This window comes from Schistocerca serialis, chromosome 2 (assembly GCF_023864345.2).
Source record: "Schistocerca serialis cubense isolate TAMUIC-IGC-003099 chromosome 2, iqSchSeri2.2, whole genome shotgun sequence".
Taxonomy (NCBI): Eukaryota; Metazoa; Arthropoda; class Insecta; order Orthoptera; family Acrididae; genus Schistocerca; species Schistocerca serialis.
In genome coordinates, this window is record NC_064639.1 from 13,987,536 (window position 1) to 14,010,801 (window position 23,266).

At 44.0% G+C, this 23,266-nt stretch overlaps 1 protein-coding gene across 1 annotated transcript in view; it reads left to right on the forward strand.

The window, feature by feature from the left end:
- LOC126456739 (molybdenum cofactor biosynthesis protein 1-like) overlaps window positions 1-18,206 on the forward strand; it is a 181,345-nt gene extending 163,139 nt beyond the window's left edge. The window contains exon 7 of the mRNA XM_050092484.1: window positions 18,133-18,206. The gene's annotated coding sequence lies outside the window, so the exon portion shown is untranslated. The remainder of the gene's footprint in view (window positions 1-18,132) is intronic.
- Window positions 18,207-23,266: the final 5,060 nt, after the last annotated feature.

The following is a 23,266-nucleotide window of genomic DNA, read 5'->3' on the forward strand; positions in this document are numbered from 1 at the left end:
GACCAGTATTAGATTCCGATGCACCAGTGCAGCTTTACTGTATCCCTTGGACCTTCACATAGACCATGAAACACAGAAATTACATCGGGATTGAATACAAAAGGGACAATGCGGACTTAAGTACAAGAATATGAAATCTTCTTAGAGTTTGAGGTTTGATTGGCACCTAGGAGACCAGTATTAGATTCCGATGCACCAGTGCAGATTTACTGTATCCCTTGGACCTTCACTTTGACCATGAAACTCAGAAATCGCATCGGGATTGGATACAAAAAGCACAATGCCGACTTAAGTACAAGAAAATAGGATCTTGTAAGAGTTTGAGTTTAGAGCGGCTCCTGAGAGATCAGTATTAGATTCCGATGCACCAGTGCAGTTTTACTGTATCCCTTACCTTCACATTGACCATGAAACATAGAAATTGCATCGGGATTGAACACAAAAGGGACAATGCCAACCTAAGTACAAGTAGAGGGAATCGTCTAAGAGTTTGTGCTTTGAGGGGCTCCTGGGAGACCAGTATTAGATTCTGATGCACCAGTGCAGGTGTACTGTCTCAATTGGACATTCAGATTGACCATTAAACACAAATATTTAATTGGGGTTGAATACAAAAATTACAATGTCGACATAAGTACAAGAAGAGTGAATCTTCAAATAGTTTGTGGTTGAGGGGCTCCTGGGAGACCAGTACTAGATTCCGATGCACCAGTGCAGGTTTACTGTATACCTTTAACCTTCACATTGACCATGAAACCCAGATATTGTATCGGGATTGAATACAAAAGGGCCAATGCTTACTTAAGTACAAGAATATGAAATCCTCTAAGAGTTTGAGGTTTGATTGGCACCTGGGAGACCAGTATTACATTCCGATGCACCAGTGCAGGTTTACTGTATCCCTTGGACCTTCACATTGACCTGGAATCACAGAATTTGCATCGGGATTGAATACAAAAGCGACAATGCCGACTTAAGTACAAGAAGACAGAATCTTCTAAAATTTTCTGCTATGTGCGGCTCCTGGGAGAACAGTATTAGATTCCGAAGCATCATTGCAGGTTCACTGTATCCCTTGGACCTTCACATTGACCATGAAACACAGAAATCTATTGGGATTGAATACAAAAGGCACAATGGCGACTAAAGTACAAGAAGAGTGAATCTTCTAAGAGTTGGTGGTTTGGGTGGCTCCTAGGAGACCAGTATTAGAATCCGATGCACCAGTGCAGGTTTACTGAATCCTTGGACCTTCACATTGTTCATGAAACAGAGAAATCGCAACGGGATTTAATACAAAAGAGACAATGCCGACTTAAGCACAAGCAGATGGAATCGTCTAAGAGTTTGTGATTTGAGCGGCACCTGGGAGACCACAATTAAATTTCGATGCACCAGTGCAGGTGTACTGTATCCCTTGGACCTTCACATAGACCATGAAACACAGAAATTACATCGGGATTGAATACAAAAGGGACAATGCGGACTTAAGTACAAGAATATGAAATCTTCTTAGAGTTTGAGGTTTGATTGGCACCTAGGAGACCAGTATTAGATTCCGATGCACCAGTGCAGATTTACTGTATCCCTTGGACCTTCACGTTGACCATGAAACTCAGAAATCGCATCGGGATTGGATACAAAAAGCACAATGCCGACTTAAGTACAAGAAGAGAGAATCTTCTAAGAATTTGTGGTTTCAGCTGCTCCTAGGAACCAGTATTAGATTCCGATGCACCAGTGCATGTTAACTGTGTCCGTTGGACCTTTAGTGACCATGAAACAGAGAAATCTCAACGCGATTGAATACAAAAGGGACAATACCGACTTAAGTACAAGAAGTGTGAATCTTGTAAGAGTTTGTGGTTTGAGCGGCTCCTGAGAGACTATAATGCGATTCTGATCCATCAGTGCAGGTTTACTGTATCCCTTGGACCTTCACATTGACCATGAAATACAGAATTCGCATCGGGATTGAATGCAAAATGGACGATGCCGACTGAAGTATAAGAAGAGTGAATCTTCTAAGAGTTTGCGGTTTGAGCGTCTCCTGGGAGACCAGTATTAGATTCCGATGTACCAGTATAGGTTTACTGTATCCTTTGAACCTTCACATTTACAATGAAACACAGAAATTGCATCAGGTTGAATACAAAATGGACAATGCCGTTTTAAGCACAAGAAGAGTGAATCTTCTAATAGTTTGTCGTTTGAGCGGCTCCTGGGAGACCACTATTAGTTTCCGATGCACCAGTGCAGGTCTACTGTACCCCTTGGACCTCACACTGACCATGAAACACAAGAATCGAATCGTGATCGAATACAAATGGCACATTGCCGAACTAAGTACAAGATAAGTGACTCTTCTAAGATTTTGTCGTTGAGCGGCTCCTGGGAGACCAGTATTAAATTCCGTCGCACCAGTGTAGGTTTACTGTATTACTTGGACCATCAGATTGGCCATGAAGCACAGAAATCGCATCGGGATTGAGTACAAAATGCACAATGCCGACTTAAGTTCAAGAAGAGTGGATCTTCTAAGAGTTTGTGTTTTGAGTGGCTCCTGGGAGACCAGTATTAGATCCCGATGCACCAGTGCAGGTTTACTGTATCCCTTGAACGTTCACAATTACAATGAAATACAGAAATTTCATTGGATTGAATACAAAAGGGACAATGCCGACTTAAGTACACGAAGAGTGAATATTCTACGAGTTTGTGGTTTGAGCTGCTGCTGGGAGACCAGTATTAGATTCCGATTCACCAGTGCGGGTTTGCTGTATCCCTTGGACCGTCACATTGACAATGAAACACAAAAATCGAATCGGGATCGAATACAAATCGCATAATGCCGACGTAAGTACAAGATGAGTGACTCTTCTCAGAGTTTGTCCTTGGGCGGCCCCTGGGAGACCAGTATTAGATTCCGTTGCACCAGTTCAGGTTTACTGTATCCCTTGGACCTTCACATTGACCATGAAACACAGAAATCGCATCAGGATTGAATACAAAAGGCACAATGCCAACTTAAGTACAAGAAGAGTCAATCTTCGAAGAATTTATGGTTTGAGCGGCTCCTGGGAGACCAGTATTAGATTCCGATGCACCAGTGCAGCTATACTGTATCCCTTGGACCTTCACATTGTTCATAAAAAAGAGAAATCGGCACGGGATTGAATACAAAAGTGGCAATGCCGACTTAAGTACAAGCAGAGGGAATCGTGTAAGTGTTTGTGTTTTCAGCGGCTCCTGGGAGACCAGTATTACATTCCGATGCACCAGTGCAGGTGTACTGTATCCCTTGGACCTTCAGATTGACCATTAAACACAAATATTACATCGGGGTTGAATTCAAAAGGGACAATGCCGACATAAGTACAAGAACAGTGAATCTTCTAATACTTTTTGGTTTGAGAGGCACCTGGGAGACCAGCATTAGATTCCGATGCACCAGTGCAGATTTACTGTATCCCTTGGACCTTCACATTGACCATGAAACACAGAAATTGCATCGGGATTGAATACAAAAGGGACAATGCGGACTTAAGTACAAGATGAGTGTATCTTCTAGGAGTTTTATGTTTGAGCGGCTCCTGGGACACCAGTATTAGTCTCCGATGCATCAGTGCAGGTTTACTGTATCCCTTGGACCTCCACATTGACCATGAAACATAGAAATTGCATCGGGATAGAACACAAAAGGGACAGTGCCGACTTAAGTACAAGAAAATTGGATCTTCGAAGAGTTTGTGCTAAGAGGGGCTCCTGGGAGATCAGTATTAGATTCCGATGCACCAGTGGAGGTTTACTGTATCCCTTGGACCTTCATATTGATCATGAAACAAAGAAATTGTATCGGGATTGAACACAAAAGGGACAGTGCCGACTTAAGTACAAGCAGAGTGAATCGTCTAAGAGTTTGTGCTTTGAGCGGCTCCTGGAAGACCAGTGTTAGATTCCTATGCACCAGTGCAGGTGTACTGTATCCCTTGGACCTTCAGATTGACCATTAAACACAAATATCATATCAGGGTTGAGCACAAAAAGGACAATGCCGACATAAGGTCAAGAAGAGTGAATCTTCTAATAGTTTGTGGTTTGAGGGGCTACTGGGAGACCAGTTTTAGATTCCGATGCACCAGTGCAGGATGACTGTATCCCTTGGACCTTCGCATTGACCATGAAACACAGAAATTGCATGGGGATTGAGTACAAAAGGGACAATGCCGTCTTAAGTACAAGAATATGAAATCTTCTAACAGTTTACGGCTTGATCGGCTCCTGCGAGACCAGAATTAGATTCCAATGCACCAGTGCAAGTTTACTGTATCCCTAGGACCTTCACATTGACCATGACACAGAAATCGCATCGGGATTAAATACAAGAGGCACAATGGCGACTTAAGTACAAGAAGAGTGAATCTACACAGATTTTCTGCTTTGAGCGGCTCCTGGGAGACCAGTATTTGATTCCGATGCACCAGTGCAGGTTTACCGTATCCGTTGGACCTTCACATTGTCCATGAAACACAGAAATTGCATCGGGATTGAATACTAAAGGGACAATGCCGACTTTAGTACAACAATATGAAATCTTCTAAGAGTTTGAGGTTTTATCGCCTCCAGGGAGACCAGTATTAGATTCCGATGCACCAGTGCAGGTTTACTGTATCCCTTAAACGTTCACAATTACAATGAAATACAGAAATTGCATCGGATTGAATACAAAAGGGGGCAATGCAGGCATCAGTACAAGAAGAGTGATTCTTCTACGAGTTTGTGGTTTGAGTGGTTCCTGGGAGACCAGTGTTAGATTCCGACTCACCAGTGCAGATTTGCTGTATCCCTTGGACCTTCACATTGACCAAGAAACACAAAAATTGCATCGGGATCGAATACAAAATGCACAATGCTGACATAAGTACAAGAAAATAGGATCTTCTAAGAGTTTGAGTTTAGAGCGGCTCCTAAGAGATCAGTATTAGATTCCGATGCAGCAGTGCAGGTTTACTGTATCGCTTGGACCTTCACATTGACTATGAAACATAGAAATTGCATCGGGATTGAACACAAAAGGGACAATGCCAACTTAAGTACAAGTGGAGGGAATCGTCTAAGAGTTTGCGCCTTGAGGGGCTCCTGGGAGACCAGAATTACATTCCGATGCACCAGTGCAGGTGTACTGTCTCACTTGGACCTTCAGATTGACCATTAAACACAAATATTTAATCGGGGTTGAATACAAAAATTACAATGCCGTCATAAGTACAAGAAGAGTGAATCTTCAAATAGTTTGTGGTTGAGGGGCTCCTGGGAGACCAGTACTAGATTCCGATGCACCAGTGCAGTTTTACTGTAACCCTTTAACCTTCACATTGACCATGAAACCCAGATATTGTATCGGGATTGAATACAAAAGGGACAATGCGGACTTAAGTACAAGAATATGAAATCCTCTAAGAGTTTGATGTTTGATTGCACCTGGGAGACCAGTATTAGATTCCGATGCACCAGTGCAGGTTTACTGTATATCTTGGATCTTCACATTGACCTGGAATCACAGAATTTGCATCGGGATTGAATACAAAAGGGACAATGCCGACTTAAGTACAAGAAGACAGAATCTTCTAAAGTTTTCTGCAATGTGCGGCTCCTGGGAGACCAGTATTAGATTCCGAAGCATCAGTGCAGGTTCACTGTATCCCTTGGACCTTCACATTGACCATGAAACACAGAAATCTATCGGGATTGAATACAAAAGGCACAATGCCGACTTAAGTACAACAATATGAAATCTTCTAAGAGTTTAAGGCTTGATCGGCTCCTGGGAAACCAGTATTAGATTCCAATGCACCAGTGCAAGTTTACTGTATCCCTAGGACCTTCACATCGACCGTGACACAGAAATCGCATTGGGATTGAATACAAGAGGGACAATGTCGATTTAAGTACAAGAAGAGTGAATCTTCTAAGATTTTCTGCTTTGAGCGGCTCGTGGGAGACCAGTATTAGATTCCGATGCACCAGTGCAGGTTCACTGTATCCCTTGGACTTTCACATTGTCCATGAAACACAGAAATTGCATTGGGATGGAATACAAAATGGTCAATGCCGACTTAAGTTCAGGAGGAGAGAATCTTTTAAGAGTTTGTGCTTTCATCGGTTCCTAGGAGACCAGTATTAGATTCCGAAATACCAGTGCAGCTTTACTGTATCCCTTGGACCTTCACATTGACCATATAACACAGAAAATGCATCGTGATTGAATATTAAAGGAACAATGCCGACTTATGTACAACAATATGAAATCTTCTAAGAGTTTGAGGTTTTATCGCCTCCAGGGAGACCAGTATTAAATTCCGATGCACCAGTGCAGGTTTACTGTATCCCTTAAACGTTCACAATTACAATGAAATACAGAAATAGCACCGGATTGAATACAAAAGGGACAATGCAGACTTAAGTACAAGAAGAGTGATTCTTCTACGAGTTTGTGGTTTGAGCGGCTCCTGGGAGACCAGTGTTAGTTTCTGACTCATCAGTGCAGGTTTGCTGTATCCCTTGGACCTTCACATTGACCATGAAACACAAAAATCGCATCGGGATCAAATACAAAAGGCATAATGCCGACGTAAGGACAAGAAGAGTGACTCTTCTAAGAGTTTGTCCTTGAGCGGCCCCTGGGAGACCAGTATTAGATTCCGTTGCACCAGTGCGGGTTTACTGTATCACTTGGACCTTCACATTGACCATGAAACACCGAAATTTCATCGGGATTGAACACAAAATGCACAATTCTGACTTAAGTACAAGATAATTGGAACTTCTAAGAGTTTGAGCTTAGAGCGGCTCCTGGGAAATCAGTATTAGATTCCGATGCACCAGTGCAGGTTTACTGTGTCCCTTGGACCTTCACATTGACCATGAAACACAGAAATTGCATCGGGATTGAACACAAAAGGGACAATGCCAACTTAAGTACAAGTAGAGGGAGTCGTCTAAGAATTTGTGCTTTGAGCGGCTCCTGGGAGACCAGTATTAGATTCCGATGCACCAGTGCAGGTGTAGTGTCTCACTTGGACCTTCAGATTGACCATTAAACACAAATATTTAATCGGGGTTGAATACAAAATGGACAATGCCGACATAAGTACAAGAAGAGTGAATCTTCTACTAGTTTGTGGTTTGAGGGGCTCCTGGGAGACCAGCATTAGATTCCGATGCACCAGTGCAGGTTTACTGTATCCCTTGGACCTTCACGTTGACCATGAAACACAGAAATTACATAGGGATTGAATACAAAAGGGACAATGCGGACTTAAGTACTAGAATATGAAATCTTCTAAGAGTTTGAGGTTTGATTGGCACATGGGAGACCAGTATTAGATTCCGATGCACCAGTGCAGATTTACTGTATCCCTTTGACCTTCACATTTACCATGAAACCCAGAAATAGCATCGGGATTGAATACTAAAGGGGCAATGCCGACTTAAGTACAAGAATATGAAATCTTGTAAGAGTTTGAGGTTTGATCGCCTCCAGGGAGACCAGTATTTGATTCTGATGCACCAGTGCAGGTTTACTGTATCCTTGGACCTTCACATTGACCATGAAACACTGAAATTGTATCGGGTTTGAACACAAAAGGGACAATGCCGACTTAAGTACAAGACGAGTGAATCTTCTAAGAGTTTGTGGTTTGAGCGGCTCCTGGGAGAATAGTATTAGATTCCGATGCACCAGTGCAGGGTTACTGTATCCCTTAAATGTTCACATACAATGAAATACAGAAATTGCATCGGATTGAATACAAAAGGGACAATGCAGACTTAAGTACAAGAAGAGTGATTCTTCTACGAGTTTGTGGTTTGAGCGGCTCCTGGGAGACCAGTGTTAGATTCCGACTCACCAGTGCAGGTTTGCTGTATCCCTTGGACCTTCACATTGACCATGAAACACAAACATCGCATCGGGATTGAACACAAAATGCACAATGCTGACTTAAGTTCAAGAAAATTGGATCTTCTAAGAGTTTGAGCTTGGAGCGGCTCCTGGGAAATCAGTATTAGATTCCGATGCACCATTGCAGGTTTACTGTATCCGTTGGACCTTCAAATTGTCCATGAAACACAGAAATTTGAATCGGGATTGAATACAAAACGGTCAATGCCGACTTAAGTACAAGAGGAGGGAATCTTCTAAGAGTTTGTCCTATGATCGGTTCCTAGGTGACCAGTATTAGATTCCGATGCACCAGTGCAGGTGTACTGTCTCACTTGGACCTTCAGATTGACCATTAAACACAAATATTTAATCGTAGTTGAATACAAAAGTTACAATGCCGACATAAGTACAAGAAGAGTGAATCTTGTAATAGTTTTTGGTTTGAGGGGCTCTTGGGAGACCAGCATTAGATTCCGATGCACCAGTGCAGGTTTACTGTATCCCTTGGACCTTCACGTTGACCATGAAACACAGAAATTACATAGGGATTGAATACAAAAGGGACAATGCGGAATTAAGTACTAGAATATGATGTCTTCTAAGAGTTTGACGTTTGATTGGCACCTGAGAGAACAGTATTAGATTCCGATGCACCAGTGCAGATTTACTGTATCGCTTTGACCTTCACGTTTACCATGAAACCCAGAAATAGCATCGGGATTGAATACTAAAGGGACAATGCCGACTTAAGCACAAGCAGAGGGAATCGTCTAAGAGTTGATGCTTTGAGCGGCTCCTGGGAGACCAGTATTAGATTCCGATGCACCAGTGCAGGTGTACTATATCCCTTGGACCTTCAGATTGACCATTAAGCAAAAATATTACATCGGGGTTCAATACTAAAGGGACAATGCCGACTTAAGTACAAGAATATGAAATCTTCTAAGAGTTTGAGGTTTGATCGCCTCCAGGGAGACCAGTATTAGATTCCGAAGCACCAGTGCAGGTTTACTGTATCCTTGGAACTTCACATTGACCATGAAACACAGAAATTACATCGGGTTTGAATACAGAAGGGACAATGCCGACTTAAGTACAAGAAGAGTGAATCTTCTAAGGGTTTGTGGTTTGAGCGGCTCCTGGGAGAATAGTATTAGATTCCGATGCACCAGTGCAGGTTAACTGTATCCGTTGGACCTTCACATTGTCCATGAAACACAGAAATTGCATCGGGATTGAATACAAAATGGACAATGCCGACTTAAGGACAAGAGGAGGGAATCTTCTAAGAGTTTGTGCTTTGATCGGTTCCTAGGAGACCAGTATTAGATTCCGAAGCACCAGTGAGCTTTAGTGTATCCCTTGGACCTTCTGATTGACCATATAACACAGAAATTGCATCGGGATTGAATACTAAAGGGACAATTCCGACTTAAGTACAACAATATGAAATCTTCTAAGAGTTTGAGTTTTTATCGCCTCCAGGGAGACCAGTATTAGATTGCGATGCACCAGTGCAGGATTACTGTATCCCTTAAACGTTCACAATTACAATGAAATACAGAAATAGCATCGGATTGAATACAAAAGGGACAATGCAGACTTAAGTACAAGAAGAGTGATTCTTCTAAGAGTTTGTGGTTTGGGCGGCTCCTGGGAGACCAGTATTAGATTCTGATGCACGAGTGCAGGTTTACTGTATCACTTGGAGCTTCGCATTGACCATGAAACACAGAAATCGCATCGGGATTGAACACAAAATGCACAATGCTGACTTAAGTACAAGAAAATTGGAACTTCTAAGAGTTTGAGCTTAGAGCGGCTCCTGGGAAATCAGTATTAGACTCCGATGCACCAGTGCAGGTTTACTGTGTCCCTTGGACCTTCACATTGACCATGAAACGCAAAAATCGCATCGAGATCGAATACAAAAGGCATAATGCCGACGTAAGGACTAGAAGAGTGACTCTTCTAAGAGTTTGTCCTTGAGCGGCCCCTGGGATACCAGTATTAGATTCCGATGCACCAGTGCAGCTGTACTGTCTCACGTGGACCTTCAGATTGACCATTAAACATAAATATTTAATCGGGGTTTAATACAAAAGGGACAATGCCGACTTTAGCACAAGCAGAGGGAATCGTCTAAGAGTTTGTGCTTTGATCGGTTCCTAGGAGACCAGTGTTAGATTCCGACTCACCAGTGCAGGTTTGCTGTATCCCTTGGACTTTAACATTGACCATGAAACACAAAAATCGCATCGGGATCGAATACAAAAGGCATAATGCCGACGTAAGAACAAGAAGAGTGACTCTTCTAAGTGTTTGTCCTTGAGCGGCCCCTGGGAGACCAGTATTAGATTCCGTTGCACCAGTGCAGGTTTATTGTATCACTTGGACCTTCACATTAACCATGAAACACAGAAATCGCATCGGGATTGAACACAAAATGCACAATGCTGACTTAAGTACAAGAAAATTGGAACTTCTAAGAGTTTGAGCTTAGAGCGGCTCCTGGGAAATCAGTATTAGACTCCGATGCACCAGTGCAGGTTTACTGTGTCCCTTGGACCTTCACATTGACCATGAGACACAGAAATTGCATCGGGATTGAACACAAAAGGGACAATGCCAACTTAAGTACAAGTAGAGGGAGTCGTCTAAGAATTTGTGCTTTGAGCGGCTCCTGGGGGACCAGTATTAGAGTCCGATGCACCAGTGCAGGTGTACTGTCTCACTTGGACCTTCAGATTGACCATTAAACATAAATATTTAATCGGGGTTGAATACAAAAGGGACAATGCCGACATAAGTACAAGAAGAGTTTATCTTCAAATAGTTTGTGGTTGAGGGGCTCCTGGGAGACCAGTACTAGATTCCGATGCACCAGTGCAGGTTTACTGTATCCCTGTAAACTTCACATTGACCATGAAACCCAGATATCGTATCGGGATTGAATACAAAGGGGACAATGCGGACTTAAGTACAAGAACGTGAAATCTTCTAAGAATTTGAGGTTTGATTGGCACCTGGGAGACCAGTATTAGATTCCGATGCTCCAGTGCAGGTTTACTGTATCCCTTGGATATTCACATTGACCTGGAATCACAGAATTTGCATCAGGATTGAATACAAAAGGTACAATGCCGACTTAAGTACAAGAAGACAGAATCTCCTAAAATTTTCTGCTATGTGCGGCTCCTGGGAGACCAGTATTAGATTCCGAAGCATCAGTGCAGGTTTACTGTATCCCTTGGACCTTCATATTGACCATGAAACACAGAAATGGCATCGGGATTGAATACAAAAGTCACAATGCCGACTTAAGTACAAGAAGAGTGAATCTCCTAAGTGTTTGTGGTTTGGGCGGCTCCTGGGAGACCAGAATTAGATTCCGATGCACCAGTGCAGGTGTACTGTATCCCTTGGACCTTCAGATTAACCATTAAACACAAATATTACATCGGGGTTGAATACAAAAGGGACAATGTCGACATAAGTACACGAAGAGTGAATCTTCTAATAGTTTGTGGTTTGAGGGGCTCCTGGGAGACCAGCATTAGATTCCGATGCACCAGTGCAGATTTACTGTATCGCTTGGACCTTCACATTGACCTTGACACAGAAATCGCATCGGTATTGAAAACAAGAGGCACAATGTCGACTTTAGTACAAGAAGAGAGAATCTTCTAAGATTTTCTGCTTTGAGCGGCTCGTGGGAGACCAGTATTAGATTCTGATGCACCAGTGCAGGTTTACTGTATCCCTTGGACCTCCACATTGTCCGTGAAACACAGAAATTGCATCGGGATTGAATACAGAAGGGTCAATGCCGACTTAAGTACGAGAGGAGAGAATCTTGTAAGAGTTTGTGCTTTGATCAGTTCCTAGGAGACCAGTATTAGATTCAGAAGCACCAATGCAGCTTTACTGTATCCCTTGGACCTTCACATTGACCATATAACACAGAAATTGTATCGGGTTTGAATAGAATAGAGACAATGCCGACTTAAGTACAAGAATATGAAATCTTCTAAGAGTTTGAGGTTTGATCGCCTCCACGGAGACCACTATAAGATTCCGATGCACCAGTGCAGGTTTACTGTATCCCTTGGACCTTCACATTGACCATGAAACACAGAATTTGCATCGCGTTTGAGTACAAAGGGACAATGCCGACTAAAGTACAAGAAGAGTGAGTCTTCTAAGAGTTTGAGCTTAGAGCGGCTCCTGGGAGATGAGTATTAGATTCCGATGCACCAGTGCAGGTTTACTGTATCCCTTGCACCTTCACAATGACCATGAAAAATAGAAATTGCATCGGGATCGAACACAAAAGGGACAATGCCAACTTAAGTACAAGTAGAGGGAATCGTCTAAGAGTATGTGCTTTGAGCGGCTCCTGGGAGACCAGTATAAGATTCCGATGCTCCAGTGCAGGTGTACTGTCTCACTTGGACTTTCAGATTGAACATTAAACACAAATATTTAATCGGGGTTGAATACAAAAGGGACAATGCCGACATAAGTAGAAGAAGTGAGAATCTTCAAATAGTTTGTGGTTGAGGGGCTCCTGGGAGACCAGTACTAGATTCCGATGCAACAGTGCAGGTTTACTGTATCCCTTTAACCTTCACATTGACCATGAAACCCAGATATTGTTTCGGGATTGAACAGAAAAGGGACAATGCGGACTTAAGTACAAGAATATGAAAGCTTCTAAGAGTTTGAGGTTTGATTGGCACCTGGGAGACCAGTATTAGATTCCGATGCACCAGTGCAGATTTACTGTATCCCTTTGACCTTCACGTTTACCATGAAACCCAGAAATAGCATCGGGATTGAATACTAAAGGGACAATGCAGACTTAAGCACAAGCAGAGGGAATCGTCTAAGAGTTGGTGTTTTGAGCGGCTCCTGGGAGACCAGTATTAAATTCTGATGCACCAGTGCGGGTGTACTGTATCCCTTGGACCTTCAGATTGACCACGAAACTAAGAATTTGCATCGGGATTGAATACAAAATGCACAATGCCGACTTAAGTACAAGAAAATTGGATCTTCTAAGAATTTGTGCTTAGAGCGGCTCCTGGGAGATCAGTATTAGATTCCGATGCAGCAGTGCAGGTTTACTGTATCCTTTGGACCTTCATATTGACCATGAAACATAGAAATTGCATCGGGATTGTACACAAAAGGGACAGTGCCGACTTAAGTAGAAGCAGAGTGAATCGTCTAAGAGTTTGTGCTTTGAGCGGCTTCTGGAAGACCAGTATTAGATTCCGATGCACCAGTGCAGGTGTACTGTATCCCTTGGACCTTCACATTAACCATTAAACACTAATATTACATCAGGGTTGAATACAAAAGGGACAATGCCGACATAAGCACAAGAAGAGTGAATCTTCTAATAGTTTGTGGTTTTAGGGGCTCCTGGGAGACCAGTATTAGATTTCGATGCACCAGTGCAGGATGACTGTATCCCTTGGACTTTGGCATTGACCATGAAACACAGAAATTGCATCGAGATTGAATACAAAAGGGACAATGCCGACTTAAGTACAAGAATAGCAAATCTTCTAATAGTTTAAGGCTTGATCGGCTCCTGGGTCACCAGTATTAGATTCCAATGTACCAGTGCAAGTTTACTGTATCCCTAGGACCTTCACATCGACCATGACACAGAAATCGCATCGGGATTGAATACAAGAGGCACAATGTCGACTTAAGTACAAGAAGAGTGAATCTTCTAAGATTTCCTGCTTTGAGCGGTTCGTGGGAGACCAGTATTAGATTCCGATGCACCAGTGCATGTTTACTGTATCCCTTGGACCATCACATTGTCCACGAAATACAGAAATTGCATTGGGATTGAATTCAAAATGGTCAATGCCGACTTAAGTACAAGAGGAGAGAATATTCTAAGGGGTTGTACTTTGATCGGTTGCTAGGAGACCAGTATTAGATTCCGAAGCACCAATGCAGCCTTACTGTATCCCTTGGACCTTCACATTGACCATATAACACAGAAATTGGATCGGGATTGAATACTAAAGGGACAATGCCGACTTAAGTACAACAATATGAAATCTTCTAAGAGTTCGAGGTTTTATCGCCTCCAGGGAGACCAGGATTAGATTCCGATGCACCAGTGCAGGTTTACTGTATCCCTTAAACGTTCACAATTACAATGAAATACAGAAATTGCATCGGATTGAATACGAAAGAGACAATGCAGACTTAAGTACAAGAAGAGTGATTCTTCTACGAGTTTGTGGTTTGAGCGGCTCCTGGGAGATCAGTGTTAGTTCCGACTCATCAGTGCAGGTTTGCTGTATCCCTTGGACCTTCACATTGACCATGAAACACAAAAATTGCATTGGGATGGAATACAAAAGGCATAATGCCGACGTAAGAACAAGAAGAGTGACTCTTCTAAGAGTTTGTCCTTGAGCGGCCCCTGGGAGACCAGTATTTGATTCCGTTGCACCAGTGCAAGTTTACTGTATCACTTGGACCTTCACATTGACCATGAAACACAGAAATCGCATCGGGATTGAATACAAAATGCACAATGCTGACTTAAGTACAAGAAAATTTGATCTTCTAAGAGTTTGAGTTTAGAGCGGCCTTTGGGAGATCAGTATTAGATTCCGATGCACCAGTGCAGGTTTACTGTATCCCTTGGACCTTCACATTGACCATGAAACATAGAAATTGCATCGGGATTGAACACATAAGGGACAATGCCAACTTCAGTACAAGTAAAGATAATCGTCTAAGTGTTTGTGCTTTGAGCGGCTCCTGGGAGACCAGTATTAGATTCCGATTCACCAGTGCAGGTGTACTGTCTCTCTAGGACCTTCAGATTGATCATTAAACAGAAATATTTGGTCGGGGTTGAATACAAAAGGGACAATGCGTACAAGAATATGAAATCTTCTAAGAGTTTGAGGTTTGCTTGGCACCTGGGAGACCAGTATTAGATTCCGATGCACCAGTGCAGGTTTACTGTATCCCTTGGACCTTCACATTGACCTGGAATCACCGAATTTGCATCGGGATTGAATACAAAAGGAACAATGCCGACTTAAGTACAAGAAGACAGAATCTTCTAAAATTTTCTGCTATGTGCGGTTCCTAGGAGACCAGTATTAGATTCCGAAGCATCAGTGCAGGTTTACTGTATCCCTTGGACCTTCACATTGACCATGAAATGCAGAAATCGCATCGGGATTGAATACAAAAGGCACAATGCCGACTTAAGTACAAGAAGAGTGAATCTTCTAAGAGCTTGTGGTTTGGGTGGCTCCTGGGAGACCTGTATTAGATTCCGATTCACCAGTGCGGGTTTACTGTATCCTTGGACCTTCAAATTGATCATGAAACACAGAAATTGCATCGGGATTGAATACAAAATGGTCAATGCTGACTTAAGTACAAGAGGAGAGAATCTTCTAAGAGTTTGTGCTTTTGATCGGTTCCTAGGAGACCAGTATTAGATTCCGAAGCACCAGTGCAGCTTTACTGTATCCCTTGGACCTTCACATTGACCATATAACACAGAAATTGCATCGGGATTGAATACTAAAGGGACAATGCCGACTTAAGCACAAGCAGAGGGAATCGTCTAAGAGTTGATGCTTTGAGCGGCTGCTGGGAGACCAGTATTAGTTTCCGATGCACCAGTGCAGGTGTACTATATCCCTTGGACCTTGAGATTGATCATGAAACAGAGAAATCGCAACGGGATTGAATACAAAAGGGACAATGCCGACTTAAGCACAAGCAGAGGGAATCGTCTAAGAGATTGTGTTTTGAGCGGCTCCTGGGAGACCAGTATTAAATCCCGATGTACCAGTGCAGGTGTACTGTATCCCTTGGACCTTCAGATTCACCATTAAGCAAAAATATTACATCGGGGTTGAATACTAAAGGGACAATGCCGACTAAAGTACAAGAAGACAGAATCTTCTAAAATTTTCTGCTATGTGCGGCTCCTTGGAGACCAGTATTAGATTCCGAAGCATCAGTGCAGGTTTGCTGTATCCCTTGGACCTTCACATTGACCATGAAATACAGAAATCGCATCGGGATTGAATACAAAAGGCACAATGCCGTCTTAAGTACAAGAAGAGTGAATCTTCTAAGAGCTTGTGGTTTGGGCGGCTCCTGGGAGACCTGTATTAGATTCCGATGCACCAGTGCGGGTTTACTGTATCCTTGGACCTTCAAATTGATCATGAAACGGAGAAATCGCAACAGGATTTAATACAAAAGAGACAATGCCGACTTAAGCACAAGCAGAGGGTATCGTCTAAGAGTTTGTGATTTGAGCGGCTCCTGGGAGACCAGAATTAGATTCCGATGCACCAGTGCAGGTGTACTGTATCCCTTGGACCTTCAGATCGATCATTAAACACAAATATTACATCGGGGTTGTATACAAAAGGGACAATGCCGACATAAGTACAAGAAGAGTGAATCTGCTAATTGTTTGTGGTTTGAGGGGCTCCTGGGAGACCAGCATTAGATTCCGATGCACCAGTATAGGTTTACTGTACCCCTTTTACCTTCACATTGACCATGAAACACAGAAATTACATAGGAACTGAATACAAAAGGGATAATGCCGACTTAAGTACAAGAAGAGTGAATCTTCTAAGAGTTTGTGGTTTGAGCGGCTCCTGGGAGAATAGTATTAGATTCCGATGCACCAGTGCAGGTTTACTGTATCCGTTGGACCTTCACATTGTCCATGAAACACAGAAATTGCATCGGGATTGAATACAAAATGGTCAATGCCGACTTAAGTACAAGAGGAGAGAATCTTCTAAGAGTTTGTGCTTTTGATCGGTTCCTAGGAGACCAGTATTAGATTCCGAAGCACCAGTGCAGCTTTACTGTATCCCTTGGACCTTCACATTGACCATATAACACAGAAATTGCATCGGGATTGAATACTAAAGGGACAATGCCGACTTAAGCACAAGCAGAGGGAATCGTCTAAGAGTTGATGCTTTGAGCGGCTGCTGGGAGACCAGTATTAGTTTCCGATGCACCAGTGCAGGTGTACTATATCCCTTGGACCTTGAGATTGATCATGAAACAGAGAAATCGCAACGGGATTGAATACAAAAGGGACAATGCCGACTTAAGCACAAGCAGAGGGAATCGTTTAAGAGATTGTGTTTTGAGTGGCTCCTGGGAGACCAGTATTAAATTCCGATGTACAAGTGCAGATGTACTGTATCCCTTGGACCTTCAGATTCACCATTAAGCAAAAATATTACATCGGGGTTGAATACTAAAGGGACAATGCCGACTTAAGTACAAGAAGACAGAATCTTCTAAAATTTTCTGCTATGTGCGGCTCCTTGGAGACCAGTATTAGATTCCGAAGCATCAGTGCAGGTTTGCTGTATCCCTTGGACCTTCACATTGACCATGAAACACAGAAATGGCATCGGGATTGAATACAAAAGGGACAATGCTGACTTTAGTATGTGCAGGGAGGAGACCCCCAAGAGGGATCATTGCCGACAAAATTTTATTTAAATAAATTTTCAATGCATAATGTTCGGCCGTAGCCGGCTTGGGCATACTGTGGTGGAAGGTGCTGGCCGGAAGACCATGGTCGGCACATTCCTGCCACGTGCTCCTCGGTCAGACTCAAGTCCCACGGGTTGGTTGCGCTGACGGGAGCACGCTACTAGCAAGCCGCGTTGGCGGAATCAATCCTCCAATCAGAGACTAATCGTGTGATCACGTGGGGACGCGGCCGGGAGCGGCGAGGGCGACTTGGAAACAGCTCCGCGCTCTCTTAGCTTCTGACCTCGGCCCCGAGTAGTCGCTCCTCTAGCCTCTGCCTCTCTGATGAGCAGACGGCAACCCCTCTTGGGGCTGCTCAGCCCTACGTAGGCACTACTGTACCATCATTACAAGAATAAACTGGGTCCATTCCACTCAATTAATTTTCATTTTACAACGCCCTCCGCTCCTGACTTCTATCCTGACGAACAAATGGTGTCAGAAGTGGGATGCGACCCACCTTACGGTTGTAAAATCAACTCATCAGTTGAGTATGAGTACTACGAAGGGGCCGAGTTTGAGCAATTAAGGGAAACTAGACCGAACGTGGCGAGGCTGCAGCGCGCCATGCACGTGCCAGCCGGGCGCCTGCGTTCCAGAATGTGCGTGGCCGCGCACTAGCGCGCCACAAGCGTGACGCAGTTCGCCGCCGGACGCGAGCCGAGGAGGGTCCGCGATGCAGTCACGCTCGCCGCCACCGCCGCCGCCGCTGTCCGTAGCTGCCACGGGTCACCGCCTGCGCCAGGGTCCGGAGTGTGGCCCTCGCGCCGCCCCGCCGTCGCAGCTGTCCGTGCTGTCGCCCGCCGCCTGCTGCGCCCACGCGTGATCAACGCGCCTGCCGCCGCTCGTCGACACCGCCGCCGTCCGTCGTCTGCACGCCACCAAATAATGTAAGTCGCTAGCGACGCTACGGTGGTGTAGATGCCCACACTATTGTAACATGCCGATCACCAGGCAGCAATCGGAGGCAGGAGCAGCCGGAGCGGATGAGGATCCCCTCTTGGCGCTGCAGTCCCAGTTAAATCAATTAATTCTGACTAACGCGGAGCTTAAGCAACAGATAGATGATCTCAAAATGGCTTCTCCGCAATCTAATGTTGCTAAGCCAGTGCTAGTGGAAGAACAGCCGAAGCAGGTGATTCCACCACTCACTAGTGCAGAATCACCTGTGGCAGTAGCCACCTCAACTTTGGTGCAGAGCTTCCCAGCAGTAGCGTTTATTCCGGCGTTCGCTGGAAAGCCGCACGAGGATATTCAAACGCTTGTCCAGAATATCCAGGACATCGGAAAGCTTTGCGGTTGGCCAGATGAATTTCTCTTAAACGTGATGAAAATGAAACTCACTGGCGAAGCGCGGAACTACGTGCAGTCGGTCGAGAGCTTGAAAAATGCCCCTACCTTCCAGTCCCTTGCAACAGGGTTGATTGAAAGGTATACAGACAAACGTGGTACTAGTTACTATCGCGACTTGCTTTCCACCCTCAAGCAAAAAACGGGTGAAGATTTAGAAGCATTCGCGGACAGGATTCGAAGCGTTGCATGCCACACGTACGCACGAAGTGCCAGTTCTGCTCGTAACGAAGTTCTGTTGGAAGAATCAGAATGTCGTGCGATAGACGTGTTTATTCGTGGCATAAACCCTCAAATAGGGGGCGAAATCAAGGTAGCTTCCCCCCGCACCTTACACGAAGCCGTGCGATTAGCACTCTTGAGAGAGGAGGCGAGCCGATTTGTGGCCGTCTCCGCGCGGCAAAGTGAGCCCCGACGTGTCTTTTCGAACGATACTAAGTGTGGGCGCTGTAATAGACAAGGACATGTGGCAGAGCAATGTCGCGTGCCATATTGTCATCAGTGCAGGAACATGGGCCACCAAAGCGTGCATTGTCCAAATAGTAGGCCACAACCGCCTGCAAATTCCAGGCGAAATGCAAACCAACCACAGAATTCGGGAAACGGCCGCGGGGCAGGAAGTGCCACCCCTCCCGGCCCCCGTTAAAAATAGTGACCCCCCTAGTTGATAAGGGAATCACGCAGGTGGCAAGCGTGGTTGTCGATGGTGTTAGAGGCCGCAAACCAATACGCGTGCTAATTGACACAGGCGCACAGATCAGCTTGGCATTTTTATCGAAGAGAGATAAAAGAACATTGCAACTGTCGCGGTACCATATCAGTGGTATTGGTCCCGGCATAGTGAAACCTGATGGAAGCTGTTGCGTTGAGTTCATGTTGGACTCCACAGAATATGCTTTTACGATGGAGGTTGTACGAAACAGGCGCATGGATTACGACATCATCCTAGGAAGTGACTTTCTGCGTCATTTCCAGGGGGTTATTGACTATAGGTTAATACCGTCCAATTCGGCGACAACGTGCACCGTTTTGGACGTGACTGCACGTTGCGGGCGAGCGGAACTGGGAAAAAAGGATCCGTTTCCCAAGTTTCAGAGTCTCCCGTAACGATGCTAAAAGCCGATAATCCCGTGGAGATACCAGAAGGCACAGGAAAGATCCTTTGGGTGCCTGTCGGGATACGTAAATCCGAAGAGGTTCATTTCTTGGTAGATCCACTCTGCCAGAATGAAACTCTTGACCAGATGCAGGTCCACGTAAAACGTAGCCTGTGCAAAACGCAGCAAGTACAGAAAGAAAATTGCGTACCCGTGTGTTTAGACAATTTTAGTCACAAGCAAGCTTTCATACCGCGTGGTACAGTATTAGCCAGCTTACAGGTTATCCCAGAAGATGAGTTGTCAAAGAGAACCCCTTCTCTGAAAAAGAAAAAGACTGCTGCCGCCTCTCAACACCTTTTGACAATCACGTCACATCTGACAGATAAGTTTAAAGCTAAGCTTAGTCACCTCCCATTGCATGAACAAAAGCTAATAAATGAAGTATTGAATGAGTATTCATGGTTGTTTGAAGACAGGAAATATTTACCAGCAACAGATCTAATCCAACATGAGATTCCAACCGGAAATGCTAGGCCAATAGCTCAAAAAGGGTACCGAATTCCCTACCATCTTCAGTCAGTGGTAGAGGAAACTATACAACAGCAACTAGAAGCAGGAATAATACAACCCTCTTCTAGTGCGTGGTCTAGCCCAATTGTAGTCGTTCCAAAGAAATCTATAGACGGAGAAAAATCCTATCGCCTCTGTGTAGACATGCGAGCAGTAAACAAAGTTACTACTCCAGATCATTATCCATTACCCCGGATCGATGAAACACTCGATCGTCTGGGCAATTGCCGGTACTTCACAACATTAGACATGCGCAGTGGGTATCATCAAATTCCAATTGCCCCTGAAGATCGAGCTAAGACAGCTTTTGTAGTTCCTGGCGGCTTATATGAATTCTTAAGGATGCCTTTCGGGCTTCGCAACGCACCAGCAACCTTTCAGCGATTTGCAGATCTGCTATTACGTGGGTTGAAACCTACTATGTGCCTTGTGTATCTTGATGATATAATTATATTTTCAAAATCCATTGCTGAACATGCTGAACATCTACGCAGTGTACTGTTGCGCTTGCAAAATGCTAATTTAAGCTTAAAATTAGAAAAATGTTCTTTTGCTCAATCACAAGTGCAGTATTTAGGTCATGTCATCAGTTCCAGCGGAGTCAAACCAGATCCACGATTAACTGAAGCATTAGACACTTTTTCTATTCCAACAAATTTAAAGGAATTACAATCCTTCCTTGGCCTTGCAAATTATTACCGCCGTTTTGTTAAAGATTATGCTACTATTACCAAACCACTTACTAAATTGTTGAAAAGGGATACTCCTTTTGTTTGGACGGATGAATGTTCGACCGCCTTTCAAACAGTGAAAACTATTTTAACTAGTTCACCTCTACTTGTTTACCCAGACTTCGCTGAACCTTTTATTTTATCTTGTGACGCATCTGATTTTGCTGTAGGATGTGTCCTAAGCCAAGTGCAAGATGGTGAGGAAAAACCCGTTGGGTATGCCTCTCGTCAACTGAATAAAGCAGAAACTAATTACAGTACTACAGAAAAGGAATTGCTTGCCCTTCTTTTTGGAATTAATTATTTTAGATGTTACCTCTATGGTCGCAAATTTACAGTTCTTACCGATCACTCTGCTCTGCAGTGGTTATTGAATCTTAAAGACCCTAGCAGCAAACTTATGCGCTGGGCCATGAAACTGTCAGAATATGATTTTGAAGTTCGGCACAAGCCTGGTCGGTTGCATCAAAATGCTGATGCGTTAAGTAGAAAAGTGCGTGTCATTGAATCAGATGAGGTATCAATTGAAGAGTTAAAAGAAGCACAGCAGGTGGACGTTCAATGTCAAAGATACGCCACCTCCCCAGAATTTGAAGTAATAGACGACCTTTTGTATCGAAGAACTCCACATGGGAATCGTTTGGTAATACCGGAATGCTTGCAGCAACGTATAATACGGCAATGCCATGATACCATCCAAGCATGTCACAGCGGAAAACGCGCTACGAACGCTCGAATTGCGACACGTTATTGGTGGCAATACCGACAACGTGATGTGGACAGGTATGTAAGATCTTGCCTGCCGTGTGCACAACGAGCACAAAATAGGCATCCGCGAGTGCCGCTGCAAACACTTCCTCAGGCATCTTCACCCTTCGAAATTCTTGCTTTAGATTTCCAAGGTCCTTTTCCACAGTCGCAACAAGGTAACAAATACATTTTGTCTATTATTGATCACTTTTCACGTTATCTAATTTTGGTTCCCCTCCCCGACATGACAGGTGAAACTGTGGCGAGAGAGTTTGTAAATCGTGTGATACTACCTTTTGGAAGTCCTGATACCATTTTAACGGATCAAGGAACCAATTTCATGTCTGCTTTATTTGTACAAGTTTGTAAACTATTAAGAATCAAAAAATGGCGTACAACTCCCTTCCATCCTAAAGCCAACGGTCGCGTTGAACGCGTACACCGTACAATTTGTAAAATGTTATCCTATTATGTTGCAAAAACGCACGCTGATTGGGACAGATATGTACCGTATATTTCTTCGGCATACAACACCCGAATACATGAATCCACAGGGTATACCCCTTACGAAGCTGTGTTTGGACCCCCGATGAATTCGCCGTTCGAAATAGACAAACTACCTCAAGGTGTAGAAATAAAGGAAGTATGAGGTTTAGCCCGCCGGCTAAAAGCGATCTGGTATAAGGTAAAGAGGAATAATATCAAAGCTACTAATAAACTGTTGCACAGGCAGAACAAAAATGCTGTTTTACCGACTTATCAGACAGGTGATTTAGTGTTACTACGAAACCCGGCAATCAAAAAGGGACGAACTAAAAAGTTCTCTCCCCGCTTTGAAGGCCCGTATCGGATTGTACGGTTGACCTCACCAGTCAATGCAGAACTGCAATTAACCGATCGTACGGTGATAGTGCACTTTGACCGCCTGCAACCTTACCACGGTAGGGCTGTGTCACCACAACAGCTCGCAGCCCCCGATCCTCCTGTGTCACCTCCACCTCAAGTAGAACAAAAACGAAATAAAAAACGGAGGAGATTACCTCCACAGGGTTGTAGATACCCTCTGCGGAATCGACACCCTTATGGGTTGAGGTCGCGTGATTAATCACGCCTAGTTAGAGTTTTATGATATGTTCTATTGCAGCTTAGTTTAAGTCATTTTCTCCAGGGACTTGGAAGCAAGATGTGCCTGCCCACCACGGAGTTCCCAGCCATTCTCAATTGTCAGTTTC